This window comes from Spermophilus citellus, assembly GCF_964194105.1.
Source record: "Spermophilus citellus genome assembly, chromosome: 17".
Classification (NCBI taxonomy): domain Eukaryota; kingdom Metazoa; phylum Chordata; class Mammalia; order Rodentia; family Sciuridae; genus Spermophilus; species Spermophilus citellus.
Genome location: NC_138199.1, coordinates 52748663 through 52767781, shown reverse-complemented (window position 1 = coordinate 52767781; position 19119 = coordinate 52748663). Strand labels below are relative to the sequence as shown.

General features: G+C 33.6%; 1 protein-coding gene across 1 annotated transcript in view; it reads left to right on the top strand.

Moving 5' to 3' along the window:
* Positions 1 to 19119, top strand: part of IKZF3 (IKAROS family zinc finger 3) — an 87235-nt gene that overhangs the window by 922 nt on the left and 67194 nt on the right. The window lies entirely within an intron of this gene.

Below are 19119 nucleotides of genomic sequence, written 5' to 3'. Positions count from 1 at the left end.
GACACAACTAATTGTAAGTTATTTTGGTAAATCATGGATATTTTCTTCATAATAATCAAAGGATCTCTTATTGACAATGAACCTTGATCTTTGGCAGCTTTATTCTAGAGCATGTGAAATTATGAAAATATGATTATATACTTTGGGACATAGATAAATATGGTAAAGCTTTGTTTCACAATATGATTAAGTGTAATAATACAGTCCTAAGTCATCAAATCCAGTACATGGATTTGCTTATGAAACTTTTTTACTGCCTTGGTCCACATAAACATTTTTTCTCTAAACAAATGCCAAATGATATAATTCAATGAACAGAATTATTTATTAAATAAAAACTCTTAAATAATCATTATTGAATAATGCTTCAAATGTTTTCTTGTGAAAATTTCTTTATGCTTTTAATTTTTGATATCAAGGTTTAGAAAATTACTTAAAAACTTTTGCACTATGAACATTTAAATAATGGTTTATGAAGTGTAATTTTTAGCATGTAAAGGTTTCATTGGCCAAGAACAGTTAAAAAAAAAAAAGTTGGGTTGCTGTATTCTATGGGAAAAAGAATTTTAAAAGCTCTCATGCTTTAATTATTACAAATAATTATTTTTGTGAAGTTATAAATCAGTACTCCACCACAGTTTTTCCTAGTTTTAATCATATCATTTATCAAGAATAAATATATAAAATTGTGTAAATCCATAGAAACTGGAGTGTTTCTCTATAAATGTTATTGCTGAATTCATTTATTCAATGTGAAATAAAGAACCTAAACTACATGGTGTGTTTTAGAATACTGGTGTCCTAGCAGACTTTTAGGTAAACCTGATAAAGATTTTCTGAAGAGGAAAGGAATGTGTAAAATTTAATTCAGAATATATAGACTGTAAGTGAAAAAAGAGAATATGGATCAGTGGTTTTAAAAGGTTATGAATTTAGATGACTTTAGATTAAATCTATAGGTCCATAGACATAGATGGTGTATAGTATGCTTACTGCAAAAACTTAAACATTTAATAAAAAAATAAAATATGATGATGTGTTTAGCTATTCTAACAGCAGGTCCTTGAGAACAGAGTAGTTGATGTAGTAAAGCATCTAGTTTCACTATAGTCACCCAAGATTGACTAATCTGTCTCATGTTTTTGACATTTAAATATTTTTATATCTTGATATTTTGGGTTCAGTCTAAGAATAGCATTTGACCTATAGCACATACCTTTCTTGGCAATGTAAGGAAGTAGAATATTTTATGGATTACCTTTATTTTCTGCCTAATTTGAGGGTTGAATTAATATACTGTAGTTTATCGTAAAGTGTAAGACTATATGGTCCATTCTTTTAGTATATAAAATAGCTTTTCATTAATTAATATTTTACTTCACCAACAGAAATTTGTTTATTTATTTAAAAATATTTTTTAGTTGTCAATGGACCTTTATTTTATTTATTTATATGTGGTGCTGAGAATTGAACTCATTGCCTCACCCATGCCAGGCAAGCGCTGTATCACTGAGCCACAACCCCAGCCCCAGACATTTATTTTTATTGAAACTTTTTATGTTTGAAGATATTGGATGAAATATGCTTTTGAAATAGAAATCTTGTCATGTAAAAATGAAAAGAGTTAATGCATGTAATAAACCAGGCTTGATAGCCTTTTTCTTTTCTCACAATATGTGACCCTAAATATTTTCTATCCAAAGACTCTTTATGTATCTCTAAATTTTAATATTTGTGTTATAATCTCTTATATTTGGTATGATTGGGAAATGATATGGCCCACAGGATGACTTTCACAGGTAATGATTGGTAGCTTTCTTGGTGGATTTTATTTTAATAATATTGGATCTTTCTGAGTATATTTATTGTACAGCCTTCTGCCTTATAAACAAGGTCCATAACAAATGACATTATCTCAGTGACTCTAGGTCCTTCGTCTGTTAAGAATGTATTGTTATACAGTTTGTTCTCACAGGGAGTTTTAAACTATGTAGAACTGAATAACCCTACACTAAATGTTTCTAGGTTATTGTGCAGTTTTATTTTCTCTCTCTCTCTCTCTCTCTCTCTGTCTTGTTATTAGCTTCTGCTTTTGACACATAGATTTTTTGTGGTAGCCATTTTTCATTTTCAGGTCCCTTTCCATGTTATAGATGGATATAACCTGCAAATGGTGTTTACTTGCCCCCTACTATAAGCATATAGAGGTTGAAATGGCAAAGTTTTATGGAACCACAATCACATAAGGCCATTAGGTGCTGGTAGAACACAATTTTTCAAAATTTCGATTTGTGTTTCCTATGATTTAATATGCTATTTCACACTTTTATGACTTGTTGATATTTTCACCCCATTCTCTATCTGGTAGTGCCTGCACATCTTTCAAGACTCTGCTCAGGCATCATCATGATGTCCTTCTTTTGATGATTTCCCCTGTGCCTTCTATCCAGTCCCTCATCTCCCTTCACTTAGGTTAAGAGCCTCTCCCTTCTGTGTCTACCTCTACCACATTGTATTAAAATTATTTATTGATTTAAGCATTTATTTTTCCTCTGGTCTTTAGGCTTCTGGAGGGAGGGCATGGACTGTTTTATTTTTGTATGCTCAGTGCTAGGAACAGTTGCTGGTGCATAGAAGATCCCTCAGAGTTTGTTGCATTCAATTAGGAAAATAAAGCTGTAAAATAATTTTCATTATGTTTATCATAATGCATTGTCTAAATAATTTTTTGAATAGGATATCGGTGCTAGAGATTCTTTATCACATACTCAGTAATTTTTTAAAGTACTTAAATAAGATAACTGTAAAAAGCTTAAAAACAAAAATGTTACTGATTTTTTTACTACATTGTCACTTAAAACCAAATATCAGCTATTAAATTTACATAAGCAGATTTAAGGATCACATATTAATTCATTAAAATAAATTAGTAAGATATAGATGGCCCACAAAATCAGCATCAAGTTTTCCAGGGATACTTTTTAAATACATTGCAGGTTGAGCATCTCTAATCCAAAATCTGAAACATTTTGGCCAGATGTGGGGTATATACTGGGGAATTAAGCCCAGGGGCGCTCAACCACTGAGCCATATCCCCAGCCCTTTTAACTTTTTATTTTGAGACCAAGTCTCACTAAATTGCTTAGGGTCTTGCTAAATTGCTGAGGCTGGCTTTGAATTTGTGATCCTCTTGTCTCAGCATCCTGAGTTGCTGAGATTACAATTCTTTTATCTTGGAATATGACACATACATAATGAGATACCTTAGGAATGGGACCAAAGTCTAAACAAGAAATTCATATATGTTTCACATATACCTTATACACATAGCCTGACTGATTTTACAGAATATTTTAAGTACTCCTGCATTTTATTTTATTTTTTTAGTTGTTGATGGACTTTTATTTTATTTACTTATTTTTATGTAGTGCTGAGAATTGAACCAGTGCCTCACATGTGTGAGGCAAGTGCTCTACTGCTGATCCACAACTCCAGCCCCTGCTCCTGCATTTTGACTTCTACAAGTCACATGAGGTTAGGGATGAATGGTTAGGGATTAGCAGTTCATGTGAGAAGTGATGTCTATTTGAGAGAATATTAATTTTTGGTATATCAGAATAATTTCCCATCAAAGTAGACATACAGAATCTGAGGAAATGAACAAAATATCACCCTCACCTACCTATAAACATTGCTTATAGATATGGAGGTACATTACTAATAGAAATTAATTTCTTCCTGTCTGAAAACTGAAATAAATTTTGATAATATTTAACAACTAATCCTTTTTGCTGTCATCTGTCTTTATCTCTGTAATCAACAATCAGTTGACCTCAACTTCTTACACTCATTAATAGTTGATTATATGCCTGTATACACGGTAGCTCGTCTCACAGATGTGCTTTAGAGCCTAACTTGATTTAAATTTTCATTTGATTTTCACATGACATTTCCATTTTAATGCATTGAAAACTATCAATGTATAAATTTATCTTCTGACCTTAAAATAGGACTTTTTTTTGCCAACTCTGGAAAGAGTAAAATTTTATAAATGTGGCTTGAGTAAGATTGTGGATTCTTACTGATCTTTTCTCTCTTGTGTATATTTGCTCATATAAAATAATTTAACTAAGAATACTACCAATTCTCCTGTTTCATATATGTAATAATCTAGCTCAGTAAAAGCTCAATTCAGGTGCTTGGAACATGCTTTTATTATCAGTATAATCACTTGCTCACAAACAAGAACATCCTGATTATATATATTATAAATCTTTTAAGTATTTATTATAGGGTTGAGTTCTTATCTGATTTTTGTGTTCAATATTCATTCAGAATTATGTATGTTAAATATATTCAGTGATTCAACTTTCAAAGTTTACTTACCTTTTTTCCCCACATGTCTGAAAATTGTTTAATTAAAAATTATTCTGGGCCTGGGATGTAGCTTAATTTCAGAGCACTTGCCCAGCATGCATGATTTGATCCCCAGCATCACACACACAAAAGAATTCTGAAATAATATTTTTTAAGTTGTCAATGGACCTTTATTTTATTTATTTATATGGGGTGTTGAGAATTAAACCCAGTGCCTCACACATGCTAGGCAAGAGCTCTACTATACCACTACATCCCCAGGCAAGGTGAAGCACTTTTAAGTGGTAAATTTTTTTATATGTGTGCATCTTCAATTTGTTCCATATTTGCAAATAAGACAAAATACAGAACTGATAAATGTGTTGAAACTGATGGATAAATCTAAACCTTTTTTGTGTGGTGCTGGGGATTGAACCTAGGGCCTCATGCATGCTAGGCAAGTACTCTCATGCTGAGCTATACACACATCCCTGAAACTGATGGATATAGCTGCAGTTTTCATCCATAACTCAAAGTTTCTAGTTTTTGTTTATTTAAAGTCTTTTTGTTCTCATAGTTTGACTTTTTAATAGTTATTATGTATATTATATGCTTTATCTGTTTATTTATGGTAAATCCATTTAAGATTTCATTTGAAAAAACAAAATGCCTCTTCTATAAAGGTTTTAAACTACTAGTATCAAAACTGTCACTTTCCTGCTAAACAGTCTTTGAAAGTCAGCATGGCTAAGATTCAGCAAGTTCGACAGAATGTATGACTCAATGAAATTAAACCTCTGGTCCCTAGAGCTAAACAACAACTTTTGTTACATGAATCTTCTTAGCTCCATTTTGGTACTGTAGATATTATGCTATACCTTTCAAAGTTTGAGAAATAGATGGGCCAATAGCTTACAAGAAATATTTGTCTAAAGTAATGATGTGCCAATAAATTCAAGGGGGCTAAGAGAGAGAGAAATTATTCATAACTGGTATAAACTACTGGTCCACTACATTTTTTGGTTTGCAAGTCATTTTAGCAGAACAAAAGGATTTATGAACCATCCTAATCAACATACTTCTGCTTGCTACTGTAAAGCAAACCCCCCCAGAATTAATGAGAATATTTTTGTGAGTAGATGAAAGAATTGGGATGAGATAGCATTTTAACATTTTTCATGCATTATAGAAATAAAATTGTAAATCTGACAAACAAAAATTCACTATAAAATAGACTCTTGGCATTTATGAATGTAACCAGCTGTTTTTGACTATTTGTGAATCACCCTGAAAGAACATAATAATATGTGATAATTTGTAAATGTTGTAGCTTCTATAAAGATTAAGTGGGGGCTGAGGCTGTGGCTCAGTGATAGAACACTTGCCTGGCATGTGTGAGGCACTGGGTTTGATCCTCAGCACTGCATTAAAAAAATAAAATAAAATAAAGATTAAGTGGGATAATGTATATAAAACTCAAATTAGTAGAAGAAACCAGAAGTCCCAAGCAAGTACATAGCTTCCAACTATGCCAAGCCAACAGCATGGTATGCACATCTCATTGAAAGGAATTTGGAGTTTCTCAAAGGACTCCATAGATAACCATTGCAAACATCAATAACATAACATCCTAATTGCCCCAAACCTAAATAGCTAGAAATTTTAAATCTGATTTGGGGAGGGGGATATAGTCTATACAGTAGGACAAATAATGATTGAACCAGTTGATATTAAAAATTCATCTAGGGGCTGGGGATGTGGCTCAAGCGGTAGCGCGCTCGCCTGGCATGCCTGCAGCCCGAGTTCGATCCTCAGCACCACATACAAACAAAGATGTTGTGTCCGCCGAAAACTAAAAAAAAAAAAAAATTAAAAATCTCTCTCTCTCTCTCTCTCTCTTTCTTAAAAAAAAAATTCATCTAGTGTCTATAGATCTTATAGCTACTATTATATTCCATGATACTTGTTGATTGTATGATGGCTTTGAGGACATGATAATTAAACAAGAATTGGGATTAGACAAAAAAACAAAACAAAATTTGTTTTTAGCAATGAAACACTCTCTTACACCAGAATCTTATACGGCACAGATGCATGTGTGGTGTTCCAGAGAGAGAGGGGAGGAAGCAAGAGACTACTGCTAGGCTTGCATTTCCTCTGCCAAAGATCAGCACCTGTGGTGACCCTCTGGAATCCTAGAGTTCCATAGAATGGTCTGCTGATTCAGATCATTGCATGTTTTTTTTTTGTTTTGTTTTGTTTTGTTTTCCTACTGATAACCTTATCTAGGCTTTCCTCTCTTGATTTATTTTGAGTATTGGTGCCAGAATGATCCACATAAATATCAAGTTAATCCCCTACTCAAAGCCTATTTTAAGTATTCTTTAGTTGAGCATTGAAGATGCTCCACAGTGTAGCCTTTGGAAACTGTTCCAGCTGAATCCCTCATCCTCAGTGTTGTTATTCTAAACTGGTTGTGGTTCCTTGAACACCGACTTCATATTTTTCTAATCCTGTTCTTCCATTTTAACAAATCCCAAAATGAACTAATTTACTCTTCAAATCAATTTAATCTCCTGGCTTCCCAGTGTTAATAGCCAATTGAAATTTTCACCCATTCATTATGGACTATCCCAAATACCATCTCCTTTAGAAAGCCACCCCTCATCCTAGGAAGATTTTGTTCCTTTGCTGAAACTTAGTGACATTTTGAGTCTGATGACTACTAGACTCTTGCTCTGATCCAACTCATATCTCCACGCATGCCAGCAAGCAATCTACCACTGAGCCACAACCCCAGCCCCTAAACATGAAGCATTTTTGCATGGTTTTAGTAAACTCTAATTTGTCTAGGATTTCAACTACCAGGTAGGTACATTGAAGGAGGGTGATTTATTTATGTACTTTTGTTTGTTTAGTTCAGAACCAATACTTTATTATTTTTATTATTATTATTTTTGATAGTGGGGATTGAACCCTAGAGTTCATTACCACTGAGCTACATCCCCAGCCCTTTTTATTTTTTATTTTGAGACAGGGTCTTGCTGAGGCTGGCCTTGAACTTGTGATCCTCCTTCTTCAGCCTCTTAAGTCCCTGGGATTACAGGCAGACCATGCCCAGCCAGAACCAATACTTTTACCATTGCTGGTGCAATTTGTATACTTCTGCATTTGGATATTTCATTCACAGTTATTCAACAGATACATTCAACTGTCTTATTCATTTTTTTTCCTTTGAAGGGTAAAAATTTTATTTTTAAGGAATTCATACTGCACATTTTCAAAGAGAGTCACATAAGAAAGCAAAAAATGTTATCCTCCCCTCATCCTAGAAATAAATAAGAAGGGCATAAAATTTCTTTTTAAATCATGATCAACTGTCTTCTAAAATAATTGTGCTGATAAATTTATATTTTGAAATATGTATGTTTTATTATTTGATTTTCATTCATTTCATCTTTATAATTGGGGCCTTATTTTTTTTAATGGACATGTGTTGGTAGGCAATATTTAATTCACAATAGTAAAACATATTATAAGATACTGTTTTCTAAAAGATGGGTCTTGGTAAAGTTGAGAACCACTGTTTTGGGTAAATAAGAGTTTCCTATACTATAAGAGACTAGACACAGTTTAAATAAGATAATGTATATGAAATCACCTAGAATAATATTAGACATGAAGTTAGGGTCCAGCAAATGTTCAGTTTAGTTAAAAAGTCCTTTGTTAGTATTCTTTAGAGCCTTGCTAATCTAAATATGGCCTGTGGACAGCAGCATCAGCATCAATTGTAACACTAACCTAACAATTGTTGCAAATGCAAAAACTCAGACAAGACTTACTGAATCAGGATTTGCACATTAAAGTTTGATAAGCATTGCCCATGGTTTGAACAGTATCAGTGAAACCTATCAACACTCAGCACAGGTGGCATCAGTGATGGATCATCTTCATATGTGGGTTTAGCACATGTTTTTTTTTTAATATTATTTTCTTTCACTCAAATCCAACAACTTTTTTTTTTTTAAAGAGAGAGTGAGAGACAGAGAGAGAGACAGAGAGAGAGAGAATTTTTTAATCTTTATTTTTTAGTTTTCGGCGGGCACAACATCTTTGTTTGTATGTGGTACTGAGGATCGAACCCGGGCCGCACGCATGCCAGGCGAGCGCCCTACCGCTTGAGCCACATCCCCAGCCCAGCACATGGTTTTTATTGTTTATATTTTCAAAGGTAGTTTAACAATGAAAGCTTTATGATATTTAATTTTGACTAATTTTGTACTACAACATTTATTACACAGTATAATTCAAAAAGTCAGAAAGCTTTATGCATTCTTTATTTAAAAATATTTATTGAATGTCTTTTTGTGCCATATATGCAAAATATAGGAAATACAGTGATGAATAAGCATTGGTCCTAGTGGAATTTAGTTAAGTAAAGAAGATAGACACAAAAATGAGTAATAACTGAATTAATTAAAATTATGCTAAGTGCTATGAAGGAAATAAAAAGAACACTAATATGGGGACTAATGTTAGAGGGAAGGGTTGGTGACTTCTAAAGGAAAGAGGTTAGATTTAGGAATTTGGTTATCCTCAGCACATAGATGATATTTAAGAAAAAAATTTTTTAGTTGTAATAAAATACCTTTATTTTATTTGTTTATTTTTATGGGGTGCTGGGGATCAAACCCAGTGCCTCACACATGCTAGGCAAGTGTTCCACCACTGAACCACAACCCCAGCCCACATAGAAGATATTTAAAACCAAGAGAATGAATGGAAATCACTTAAAGAGAGGGGGATCAAGATAGAGCCCTGAGAAATTCCACATTTGGTCAGGTACAGGAGGCAGAATAGCAAAAGAGAAAGCAATCAGTGAGACAGTGGGGAAACCAGGAGAGTGTGGTGTAACGGAATTCAAGAAAGGATATTCATTAAGAAGTAAGTGGTCAGTTATGTTGAACATGACTGAAAAATTAAGCAAGATGAGGACCAAAAGTGTGGGCTGGTTTTGGCCACAAAAGACTTTGTAGTGACCTTGACAAAAGTGGTTTCTGTGGAGTGATGGTTAAGAAACCAAATTAAAGTGGTTAAAACAGAAATGGGAATAGAGGAAGTAGAAATGTTGATAATGGACTGTTTTCCCCCAGAAATTCAGCTATAAGGTGAACAAATTAATGGGGCTGCTGTTGGAGGGAAATGTGGATCAAGAGGTTTTTTGTTTATTTGTTTTGTTTTGTTTTCTGTAGATAAGTGGCATACATACTTCTGTAGTTATAAGGGTATTGGGAAAAAAAAGAGTAAAATAAAAACAGATTTTGAAATTCCAATTCTCAGGGAGATTCTGGAATGAACTATCACTGAAAATAACTTTATATTTAATTACCACATGACATGTATAAGTTAATTTTGTATTACTATAATGAAATACACAAGGCAGGCTACATTGTGAAGAAAAGAGGTTTATTTAGCTCACAGTTTGGAGGGTTAAAGTTCAAGATTATGGAGCCCCATTGGTTAAGCCTCTGGGAAGGTAGTAGGTGGTATCACATCATGGTAGGAGTACGTATATGAGCAAGTGAACACATCTCAAACTAGGAAGCAGAAAAGAGGGGAGAGGTCAGGCTTACTCGTTTTTATAATCCTCCCTCCAGAACTACCAAAAGTGGGACAGAGGGTATGGCTAGAGCTACCTAGGACTTGCATGAGAACTGCTTTAATCCCTTTTCAGAGCAGTGCCCTTGATGACTCAAGGACGGACCTTCTACTAGGTTCCACTGTCTCTCAGTACCACTTCCTTGAGCACCAAGTTTCCAACACATGGGCCCTTCGGAGACACTCAAACTGTATAAAACCAAAGCATATAAATCACTGTCCTCACTATGAGAATTTTTAAGCTATATGGAGCCCATTCAGTGGGTGATTAGTACAGATATAATAAAGATTCTGTGACAGAACCATAAGAAACTGTTCTCCAAAGTGGGAAGACATTGCCATTTGTGCTCAATAGATTTTTTAAAAATTAATAACATTTACAATAAAGTATGTTTTAACATATATGGATTGATTTTTTTTTAACTTATATACAACCTTCAAAATCAAGGTATGGACCATCTCCCAGAAGGATTCCTTGTGTCTATTTATTGTTAATATCTCCTTTTGCTCCCAATTAAACACTTCAGACTTCTACCATCATAGATTAGTTTTCTTAAATTCCATATAAATGGAATTAGATAAGTATGTACTTTTTTTAAAAACATCTGGCTTCTTTTCCTTAACAGATTTTGAGATGCATCTGTGTTGTTATTGAATACGTGAATGTGCACAATTTATTATGTCTCTGCTGTTGGACATTTGATTGTTTCAAGTGTTTAGCTATGGTATAAACATTCTTATATGTGTCTTTTGGTGGACATATACATTCATGCCTCTTGAATCTACATCTAGAACTAGCATTTCTGGGTCAAAAGGTAGGTATATGTTCAACTTTGATACATACTGCTGTAGTTTTCAAAGTAGTTGGACCAGGTCCTCATCTTGTCAACACTTACTATTGTTGTCTTTTTAATTTTAACCATTGTGGTAGGTATGTAGTGATACTTCCTTGTGATTTTAATTTGCATTTTCCTGATGAGTAATGACATTGAGTATCTTTTCCTGTGTTTATTGGCCATTTGGATGTATTCTTTTCTGGTTATTTAAGTTTTGTTGTCAATGTTGTTTTAATTGATTGTCTCTTTTCTTACTGATTTTGTAAGCATTTTAAAAATACATTTTGGAGACATATACTTTTTCAGTTGTGTATTGAAAGTATTTTCTCCTAGTCTATGACTTGCTTATTAATATATTTGATGAATAATAGAATTCCTAATCTTACTGACTAACTTATCAATTATTTTTTTGTGTGTGATTAAGTGCTTTTGTGTCCTGTTTAAGAAATCTTTGCTTGCCCCAAGGACATGAAAATATCCTTTTAGGTATTCCTCTAGAATTTTAATTGTTTAAAATTTTTAAATTATTTTTTAGTTGTAGTTGGACACAATACCTTTATTTATTTATTTTTATGTGGTGTTAAGGATTGAACCCAGGGCCCCGCATTTGCTAGGTGAGAACTCTACCACTGAGCCACAACCCCAGCCCTTGATTGTTTAAATTTTTACATTTAGGTCAATTACACACTTTAAATTATAGATTCTATTTTGACCCTAATTATTTTGTAACAAAAACTAGACATTTTACAGTTATAAAATAAAAAGTCTTAATTTGAATTTGATGGATTCAATTATTTTAGCACAAACATTTTTTCTTTTAAGTAACACTGACATAAAATGCCCATTCTTCCTTTTCTCTCTACATGATACACACACACACACACACACACACACACACACACACACACACCAGAACTTTACAATGTTAGGGTAACTGACTTCTCATGGAAAAAGATATTGAGTTTGTTGTTTTAGCTACAGTTGTCAACAATTCATCTATGCCCCACAGTCTACAATTTCTCATTAGACACTTAATCCAAGGGAAAATGGAATGCTTTATATACAAGGATAGGGTAGGAAGAACAGGAAGGCTAATGTGGGCTATTTGATCTGGTGTCCTTATACAAATAATATTAATATTTCTTAACCTTTTACCTTAGTCCAAGGAAGTAGGGAAGAAAATATTTTTGTGGTTGGAGAGATTTCTCTCACGTAAAAAAAAAAAAAAAAATCTTCCTTTCCCTTCAATCCACAATAATACACAGAATTAGTCAACTGAGATATTTGAAATTAATTGAATCTAAAATCTCTTCTATTTTTGGTATTCTAAGATCTACAATCTATGTAGGAAGGCATTTAAAACATAATTTATATTCTGTGCAACGACAACGAAACTCAAGAGGAATCCCATTCCTACACAATTACTTGATTTGACCCTTTTTATGGTCATTCTGTGTGTCTTGGATCTTGTCTTTAAAATGGGGAAATAATAAATGCCATTACATTTGGTTATCTTTTAGCAATGCTACAAGACTAAAAAAAAAAAAATCTCCATGCACTACTAGGCTGAGTACTTGATGTCATGTTTTTGAAAGACCACATGCAAACAAAAACATGTTCAAAAGAAAGCCCTCGCCATGGTCAGGGAGCCAAAAGGTGGCATCAGTAATATCTTGTGTGTTTTCAGAAAGCTCTACTAGGACCTGAAGTGGACATTTCAGCTGCATTTAAAGAACTTAAAAAAAATCCTCTAGAGTTGCTATGAAGTGGAAAAGAATAACTTCTGCATTGGAAATGTCTAAGCAGAGGTTGTACAGTAGGAGAAATTAAAGGAAATGTAAGAATGAGGTACAAGAGAAGGAGTGGAAAACTAGTTAACATATCCATTCCAATTATAATATTCTTTTTTAAAATTGCATTTATTTTTAAATACATGACAGCAGAATGCATCACAATTCTTATTACACATATAGAACACAATTTTTCATATCTCTGTATATAAAGTATGTTCACACCAATTCATATCTTCATACATGTATTTTGGTTAATTATGTCCATCACATTCCACCATCATTGCTAATCCCCTGCCCCCTCCCTTCCCCTCTGCCCTATCTAGAGGTCATCTATTCCTCTCATGCTCCCTCTCCCTACCCCATTATGAGTCAGTTACCTTATATCAGAGAAAACATTTGCCATTTGTTTTTTTGGGATTGGCTAACTTCACTTAGCATTATCTTCTCCAGCCACATCCATTTATCTGCAAATGCCATGATTTTATTCTCTTTTATTGCTGAGTAATATTCCATTGTGTATATATATATATACCACATTTTTTAATTCATTCATCTACTGAAGGGCATCTAGGTTGGTTCCACAGTTTAGCTATTGTGAATTGTACTGCTATAAACATAGATGTGGCTGTGTCCCTGTAGTATGCTGTTTTTAAGTCCTTTGGGTATAGACCGAGAAGAGGGATAGCTGGGTCAAATGGAGGTTCCATTCCCAATTTTCCAAGGAATCTCCATACTGTTTGCCATATCGGCTGCACCAGTTTTCAGTCCCACCAGCAATGTGGGAGTGTGCCTTTTCCCCCACATCCTCGCCAACACTTATTATTATTTGTCTTCATAATAGCTGCCATTCTGATTGAAGTGAGATGGTATCTTAGAGTAGTTTTGATTTGCATTTCTCTGATTGCTAGGGATGATGAACATTTTTTCATATATTTGTTTTGATTGAATATCCTCTTCTGAGAAGTGTCTGTTCATGTCCTTGGCCCATTTATTGATTGGGTTATTTGTTTTTCTGGTGTTTAGCTTTTTGATTTCTTTATATACCCTACAGATTAGTGCTCTATCTGATGTGTGAGGGGTAAAAATTTGCTCCCAAGATGTAGGCTCTCTATTCACCTCACAGATTGGGTTTTTTTTTTTTTTGAGAAGAAACTTTGAGTTTCCATTTATTGATTCTTGGTTTTAATTCTTGCACTATAGGAGTCTTATTAAGGAAGTTGGGGCCTAATCCCACATGATGAAGATTAGGGCTACTTTTTCTTCTATTAGATGGAGAGCCTCTGGTTTAATTCCTAGATCCTTGATCCACTTTGAGATGGTGAGAGATAGGGATTTCCAATTCTAATATTCTGACATCATCAGTTATAAGGATCAATTTCATTTTACAGAGCTGTTCTTATGGTAATAGAATTCCAGGAATTATTATCTGTGGTGGTAATCAAGAGAATAGGTAAAGAACTTTTCAGAAATGGTAGCTGACACTCTTCTGCCTTGTTTATAGTCCCATGTATTAATGTTGCAATAGTGAAAACATTCTTGACAGTGCCTCAGACTCCAAAGATTTAGTGAAAAAATAAAAGTGGACATTTTAGATTTCAGAAACTTTTTTAAACAAAAAGAGACATGGAGATAAGGGAGTCAGTTTACTGTTGTGAAGATTAAAAAAAAAAAATCAGCATTCTGAGATAGCTTCCTGGCACCTGTCAGACTTTGCCTGCAGCTGGCAAATTCAGTACAGGATTCTCTCTGAAATTCGTCTTTTTGTTTTCCTGTAGAGTCTAGATTTTCTGTGGGGAAAACAGACCAAAGAGTAGAAATCTGATCTCTGAAGCTAAGAGAATTTTGTTAGCTAGTATTTATAGTAATTATTAATTAATAGTATCAGAAATAAAGGCAAATTTGTAATTACTTGAGTAGAAATGTGGTCACAAATGTTGCTGCTAATTAAATATTTGATTTTATTAATAGATAATTTATATTAGAGCTAAAGGTAAAATATTCACATGTGAGCTTTGACAAAATCTCAACTGGTCTACTGCTAGTTCCAAATTTAAATTTTATTTGCAAACCATCCCCTTTAATTCTGCAGCCATGAAATGTTAGAAATGTTAGAATCTCTGGTATCTAAATTTCTAACAAGTGAAATTTTTTAGGTGGTATCATGCAGTATAGTGTCAGTTAAAAGAGAATGTGAAGGGATGGAAACAAATTTGAAATTTCATCTTTCAGTAAGAATGTGACAAAGGCTTGTTTCGATACTAATAGAAACCAATTCAAGATCACTAGTACAGTTAGGAATATCTAATAATTGTGGAATGCTACAAAATAAGTAACTTTTAACTTTACTATCCAACATATTTGTCACCTATCTCAGTAATAGAATAATTATGTCCTTTACAAGAAGGTGAAGTGTGAATAGAAAATACTTATGGTTTAAGTAAAGGGTAAATCCTATCAAGAAAAGAGCAGAAAGGTAAATGATATTTTATGAATGATTGTTAACTAGGATTTTCTGCTGTATTACAATTTTGGCTTTTAAATGAGGTAATAAATGGTTGTATCTAATAACACCAAAAAAATCCTGATGAAAACATGATATTTAGTATATATTCATACACATACATGTAAGTACATTTAAAAAAAATTTATCCAAATGTTTTTTCATTATGTGGTAGATTGCCCTCTGTAAAGTCAACCAACCTAACTACCTTTCTTCCTTCCTTCCCACCCTTCCCTCTTTGTTTTTCCCTCCTTCCTTTGTTTGTTTCCTTCCTTCCTTCCTTCCTTGGAAACAAACCCAGGCTTCATACATGCTATACAAATGCTCTACCACTTAGCTACATTCCCAGCCCTCACATTAATTTTAAATCAGTGAAATTTGTAAAGTGCTTGGTGTGAAAGGTGTTGTCTAAATGTTTTATTTCTTTTGATTACTACATTAATGAAAAATCACAACTTTTTCCTGAAACTCCAATTGCAGGGTTTTGAAATTAAGAATAGAAAATAGTCATTGTTAAGCTGTTTCTGGTATAGTTTTTAAAGTTTTGTTTGATATTTAAGTTTTACACAGTTTGATTTTCTTATTTTGTCTTGATCCAGAATTGTTAGTTTATTATTATTATTTTTTACTTTCTAATTTCTAGCTTGTCTTTTGTTTTTATTAATGTTATATTTGACAGATTAGAATTTTATACATCTGGGAGATACAATATGATGTTTCAATATATGTATACAATGTGGGATGATTAAATCAAGCTAATTAGCATATAATTACTTCTTATTTTTAAGTATATTACTACATATTTTTGTTGTGAAACATTTGAAGTTTACTCTCTTAGCATTTCTAATATATTATTAATTGTAGTAACCTGCTATACAATAGGTTTCAAAAACTTATTCCTCCTGTAAAACTGAAACTTTGTATTTTTGTCCAACATCTCCCTATCTTTACACCCTCCTCAGCCTCTGGAAACTACTACTCTACTTCTATGTGTTTTATTCTTTTAGATTCCACAAATAAGTAAAGTGAGATCATGTAGTATTTGCCTGTTAGGCTTATTTCACTTAACATAATGTCCTCTGGGTTCATCCACATTGTCACAAATGACAGAATTTCCTTTTTAAGGTGAATAGTATTCCCTTGACTTACTATATTTACTTATTAGTTATATTAGATTTTTTAAAAATGGTGCTGGAGATGGAACCAAGGCCTCATGCATGCTAGGCAAACAAGCGCCCTACCACTGAGTCACACCCCCAGCAAGGCTGAATAGTATTCCATTGTGTATATTTACCACATTTTCTTTTTTTTTTTTTTAATTTTTAATATTTTTTATTTTTTTTAGTTCTCGGCGGACACAACATCTTTGTTGGTATGTGGTGCTGAGGATCGAACCCGGGCCGCACGCATGCCAGGCGAGCGCGCTACCGCTTGAGCCACATCCCCAGCCCACATTTTCTTTATTCATTTATTCAATGATAGATGCTTAGGTTAATTCCATATCTTGGCTCTTGTGAATAATGCTGTACTAATCCAGTAACTGTTTTAAGTAACTTTGCAGTGGTTTCTCAAGCAGCATCAAGAGGTTCCAGAATTTAGAGCAATGCTGTTTAGAAGAACTTTGTGTGATGATGGAGATGTTGTTTATATGTACTGTATAGTTCAGTATCCACTGGAGTTCTGCTGAGTGCTTGAAATGTGGCTGGTGAGACCAAGACACCAAATTTTAAATTTTAATCAATTTAAAATTAAACTTATATACCCACATGTAGTTAGTTAGTGGCTACTGTACTGGACAGTGCATTATTAGAAGTAACAAATTTAGAGCAGGACTCTGCACATTTTTTTCTGTAAAGGACCAAATAATAAATATTTCAGGCTTTGCAGGTCACATAGCCTCTGTTTCAACTACTCAACTCTGCTGTTGTACACAAACAGCCACAGACAGTATGCAAATGAATGGCTTTGGCTTAAAACTTATTGATGGACACTGAAATTTAAATTTCATATAATGTTCAAGTTTCATAAAATATACATTCTTCTGATTATTTTGAACCATTTAAAAATATAAAAACCATTTTTAGTTCACAGGCTGTACAAAAACAGGCGCAAGCCATAGTTTGCCAAACCTTGCTTGATCCATAGCATTCACAGGGATCAACAGTAAAGATGTAAAAATTCATGCATGCATTTAACAGATGTTATTGAGTGCCCATCATGAGTGGGCACTCTTTTGAGGGCTGAAGATACAGTTATAACAGACAACATCTCTGTTCACAGGGAATTTACATTCTTGTAGGGAAAGACATTAGACAATGAACAGTGGTCGGGCATGGTGGTGCAGGCCTGTTATCCCAGTGACTCAGGAGGCTGAGGCAAGAGGATTGCAAGTTTGAGGCCAGCCTGAACAATTGTGTAAGAACCTGTCTAAAAAACAAAAATGGTGATAATTAAGAAATTTTAAAACAAGGGGAAAGATAGGGGCAGAGTAGGGTGACTTAAGGATAGGATGTCTACAGTAGAAGACAATGTGGTAAAGTTAGTTGGATAATGTGATATGGTAGAGGATATGTGGTAAAATTGGTTGGATAATATGACTTTTTAGCAGACACCTGTTTGAAGGGAGAAGTGAGACAGGTGGGCTTTTTTTTTTTTTTGGATGCTGGAGTAGGGGAGAGCATTACAGTTAGAGGGAAAGATAAATGCAAAGGCCCGAGGCAGGAACATGCTTTACGTGTTCAGGTAATAGGAGTAATGTAGAAGATCAATGAGATTTATATTTCAACAAAATTAACCTATGGGCACCAAATATATACACACATCAGTACAGGGAACTTTATATCTATCGATAGCCCTATAAGAATCCTGTTGTTGTTTGTTTTGTGACAGTTTTATTGAGATATTTCATATACTATACAATTTACTTATTTAAAGTATACAATTCAATGAATCTTAACTTTCACAGATGTTGCAATTATCACTAACAGATAATTTTAGAACATTTTCATTACTCCCCAGCAAAAAAAAAAAAAACATACAGATAGCAATCACCCTACTTTCTCTCTCCACAATGTAATCTTCTTTGTGAATATGAGGATCCTTTTTTTTTAAGAAAATATTTTTTTAGTTGTAGATAGACAAAATACCTTTACTTTATTTATTTTTATGTGTTGCTGAGGATCAAATCCAGTGCTTCGCATGTGCTAGGTGAGTGCTCTACAGCTGAGCTACAACCCCAGCCCATATGGGGTTCTTTTCTACTTTAGCTTTCTAGAGTATTCTTTCAGAAAATATTTTAAAGCTATGCTGACTGTCTACACATTAAAAAGACCCAAGTAGACCCCATCAAATGGAAACTCTTATGTCTGTCTTTAATTTGGGGGTTAAGTTTAAAGAAATTCCAAAATGATAAATTAAAAATTATAAAACTTTTGTTGCATGTAAGAATATGCAACAAGTTTCTGATCTTTGGTTGGGAATTCCTTTACCATCCATCCACCACTGTCTTTGGATAGGCTTCATGTTCTTATAAAGGCCTTTAAGTTTAAGGGGGAGATGGACCCCAGTGTATTTTGTCCTTGTATTTTAAGTATTTTTCAATACCCAAGAAGAACATGTATGTGGTCTTATTTAGATGGTATTACTGTCTCTTTGAAGTTGTGAATGTAAAGCTACTCAGAATCTCCTTTTTCTCTTAGAAGCTATACTCAGTTGCTTCTGGTATTATTTGCAATACACACAGGACACTTGAACAAATATTATTGAGAGCTATTTAAATGTCATTGTCAGTTTAAAAGGTTCAAAAGACCAGCACCTTTTGCCTGTAGGTCACCGTCTTAAAAACTATCTTGCTATGTTTAACTAAAAGATGTTCCCACATGACGGTTGCTCATGTGAAACCTTTGAACTAGTTTTCTTTCTTTCTTTGTTTTTTTTCCTGTTAAGAATCCTTTCAGTGTGAAGTTGAAAGTTTCAC